This window comes from Lycorma delicatula, chromosome 5 (assembly GCF_047948215.1).
Source record: "Lycorma delicatula isolate Av1 chromosome 5, ASM4794821v1, whole genome shotgun sequence".
Taxonomy (NCBI): Eukaryota; Metazoa; Arthropoda; class Insecta; order Hemiptera; family Fulgoridae; genus Lycorma; species Lycorma delicatula.
In genome coordinates, this window is record NC_134459.1 from 181,306,437 (window position 1) to 181,311,120 (window position 4,684).

A 4,684-nucleotide genomic window follows, 5' to 3' on the forward strand; every position below is an offset into this window, starting at 1 on the left:
TTTGATCGTTTATTGAACCTGTAATTAACCCAAAAAATCTGAGGTGGATACCGCATGACTTCCTTGTCCTATTAAATTGCATACACACATTTTTTGCTGCACTTCATTTAGACTTATTTCATTTGAAAGTGAGATACGATCCTCCAATTCTTTAATAAAAGTGAACGGTTACACGTTTGCTGAATTATTAGCTTTTATCAACTTCAAATATTTATACGATTATTAATTCGTATATTTCAATCTTACCTGAAATATTAGGTTGAATTAAAGGTCCCTTTATTACTATTTAAATAAATGTATGTCTTATATTTATCTAATACTATGTTTTTTTTAAATTATTACCATGTAACCATCGACAAAATGAAAACAAAAAAAAAACAGGAGAAGGTACTAAATTTTATAGCGATATTTATTATGAAGTAGACTGAAACAAATGCGTAAATAAAAGTAATACGATTCTAAATTACGACTTTCAATTAATTTTCAATAATCAGATATTTCACCAAATTTAATGCAGACACCGCATAACTTTCTTGTACTCGTTTTTAAAAGCACATAAAATCTTATTTCATTAATAACATCTGATATTCTTTTTTATTATAATTTTTTTTTATAATCAGAGGTAATAATTATTAATAAATCAATATATTTTTATTTTAAAAAAAATCGTAAATAAAGTCCGATTCGAACCGATGTACCTTCTCTTGTAAGCCCAAATATTTTCTTAATTAAAATTTTATTTGGTTATAACTCTGAAACCGATTAAAATAAGTACCGCTTATGATATATCGCTGAAAAGCTCTCAATGAGGGCTTATTACTGCAGAAAAATGTCAAAATCCAAATATTTTGAACTTTGGGCTTTTTTGGACGATGTTGGTCCAGTCGATTCCAATCACAAGGGGAGGTGCACAACTAGATGTTACAACAGTAATTTAAAAATTATATTCCCTTCCTTTTGACAATGCGATACAAATCATACAAAAACTGTTGGGGTCGAATTGTAAATATAACTGGAAAATTTTATCTGCTATTAGCAATATTAGAATCTTTTTTTTTTTTTAATTACTTTACAAAACGGATAAAATTTATCGTAATATTAAAAAAAAAATTATAAAAATTAAGGAAGAGATTATTATTATTTTAAATAAAATGTAGTAAATATAAAATAATCGACAAATTTTGATTTAATTTAATTATATCGAACGTCTATAAGAAATATGGACATTAACTTTGTTACACTCGACAGGAATACGCACACATGCACACATGTAAACAAGTTTACATCGCGTGATACTGTACTGTCCAACGGTAGCCAATCAGAGCGAAGGAAGCCAGCTGCGTTTCTTAAACCCCCTTCCCCTCTCTCCGACATCGCATAGTCAGACTGAGAGATGCGTCATCCACAAAAAATTAAACGAAAAAATAATTACCTCTAATATTTATTTCTCTTAGCTCGTCTGTCAGCGTATTTTATAAATTATTGTTTTATTTTATCATTGGCCTTCGAACTACTGTTTTTTTATTAAAGCATTTATTACCATAAAGAATTTACTTATTACATTTATTTTTTTTATTAAACATTTCGCTTTTATCATAATCTGAATTTTTTAAAATCTAGCACAAATTATGTATTACAGTAAATAAAACTGTACTTTCAAAAGTAAATTGAACTACCATACCGGTATGAAGCTTTTTTGTTATTTAATAAAATCTAATGTTCCAGCTTGATAAAACTATATGTGTATATGTTTTTATCAGTAATGCAAGAGTTCGCACGCATGCACACGCGCGCGCGAAAAAATGCAGAAATCTGTTAATACATAATTACAATTTTTAATTTTTATTAAAATATTACATACGTTTACTTCTTAACAAATGTTACCGTTCGTAAATGGGGAAACATCAGAATTTTTAATTTACTAAATCACACGAATCATTTACCGGTACAAAACAAAAATTCACATATTACTATTTAAATTCATATTTTAATTTAAGCACGCTTTTTAAAAAATCTGCCTAAAAGGATTAATATTTGAATAGATGTATAAATAAATATACACTTATACAGACTTTTGAGAACCTAATCGGCTCGAAGTGTAGTTATTTTAGCGTCGCGTTTAACACTGCTATTACTAATCGTCTATTTTTGTCGGTTGTAAACTATTCCTGCTACAGTGCGATATAGTTTCGTTGTTTACGTTTATGTTTATCCTAAAATACAGTATTCCTTCGAGGAAAGGGCTGCTATCATACAAACATATGTCCGAAAACGCTTCTTTGTAGAGTTGCGGTTAGCGGAAATTTCGCTCGGATTTCAGTTCCCAGGTGAAATGAAATGGGATCATAAAAGAAGTAAACTTGATGGGTTTTTATGATTTTCACTTGAAAAATCGAATAAACAGGTCCCAAAATTGTATCCCCCGTAGGTTTTATGATAACCAGCGTAAAACAGAAAAATTCAGTGATGAAAATCATGTTTTTTTAGGTTTGAAGTACAATAACTTTGTTAAATGACTAATGAATGCGTAAATTTTATTAAGAAAACGTGTAGAGAACTTAATTTTGAGAAAGGTGATGAAAAGAAGTCTACGAAAATAAAAAAAATATCTACTTTTATTATTAAAAACAAAACTGAACAAAATTTAACAGAAAACAGCGAATGAATTTATGAAAATTTTAAACAATTTAAACAATTTTTTGGTGCGATAAATTTAGATCGCAAATGGTACTCTACCATTTCATATTGTAGAGTACCATGATTCGATTTCCGGAAAATTTTGACATATCTTCGCGTTTCACATTCCCAAGTCCTAGTAAAGCCAGATATTTTTACATGGATTTGAATACTAGATCGTGGATACCGGTGTTCTTTGGTGGTTGGGTTTCAATTAACCACACATCTCAAGAACGGTCGAACTGAGAATGTACAAGACTACACTTCATTTACACTCATTACATATCATCCTCTGAAGAATTATCTTAACGGTAGTTACCGGAGGCTAAACAGGAAAAGGCTAAACATGGTGATTTTGGAGACCCCAAAATCACAATCAGCACAAAGTTTTATATATATATATGTATCACTTTCTTGTGTACACGATAACTACTGTAACTTTGCGTCAATCACTTTCAAATTGTTCCCTAAATAAAAATCGGCCCAGAATCTCGGTCAAGTTCGTTAACGGCCAAAATCGGATCACTTGGGTGTTGATGTGGTGTCTTCTTCGAAAAAACAAATATGTAATAAAAAATATTATTACATTCTCTATTTAAAAATTAAATTATCTATTTCAAAAGTAAATCGATAAAACATTTCAATTAATAGAACGTAATAATATTAAAAATGATTAAGTTATAAAAACGAAATTTATTTAAAAAAAAATACGAATAATACACGTGTAATGACACGTTTGTAATAAATTATAATATGAAAAGAAGTTTAACTTTAATATTATATTATAATAGGACTAGGTTTGGGCAGCTTACACTTTAATAACGCATCATTTAATATTTAAATGACTTGAAAATAATGAGGTGATATTTAATAATTAAAGGTCCGATGTTTAATATAAACGAAGTGATGGATTTAAATGGACTTTTATTTAAAATCAGTAAAATATATATTTTTTCAAACCGAATGAATTATCTAGTTTTAAGGGGTTGTAAATGGGTAAAACACCCCAAATTACAAAATAGTTTATTTCATTATATTTTTGAACAATCTAATGTTTTAAGTAGATTTCATAAGAAAGCTATCTACTGTAATGGATATATGATTCGACTTCCGGAAAATTTCGAAATATCTGCGCATTTCACATTTCTCAAGTTTATAAATATATATATATATTTTTTGGTAAAAAAATATATCCTTTGAAAAAATGACGATTTTTCCTTCTTTCTCCCCCTGTCGGCCATTTTGTTATTTTTATATAAAAATTAGTATCTCAAGTTCGGATTGACGAATCACATTAATATTTGATAAGCGTCTTGGTTATAAAGTTTTTAAATTATAAAAAAATCAGGAATGAAATACCTTTGCAAATTAAAAAATGGCAGTCATACTTATTATTTTTCAATTCTTTTTATCTCCGTAAATATTAGCTTATCAAAATGTATGTTACTCGATAAAATATTAAGCTTCTTATTTTAAAGAAAGTGACATTTTATTTGTTTAAATCGGTTAATAAATAGCCGAATTATGGCAGAAAATTGATGTAATTTTGTATCTGTAATCTTGTTCTCCACTTTACGTTAAATTCGATTAAATATTAATTTTTTATTTGTTTATTGTTAATTCTAGTATTGTAAATTAGTATCAAATTAACTAATAATTTTCTCACAATAAGATTTAATTCTTATTATTAGGGACAAGGGAAGCAAAAAAAGTTAGGGTTCAAATACAGAGATAGAAGAATAATTGCTAACATTTACAGGAACTAAACAGCAACAGTAATAATTGAAAAACATAAGAAAGAAGCCGTAATAAAAAAGGGAGTCCGACAAGGAATGTTCCCTATCTCTATCTTTACATAGAACTAGCAGTTAATGATGTTAAAGAACAATTTAGATTCGGAGTAACAGTACAAGGTGAAAAGATAAAGATGCTACGATTTGCTGATGATATAGTAATTCTAGCCGAGAGTAAAAAGGATTTAGAAGAAACAATGAATGGCATGGATGAA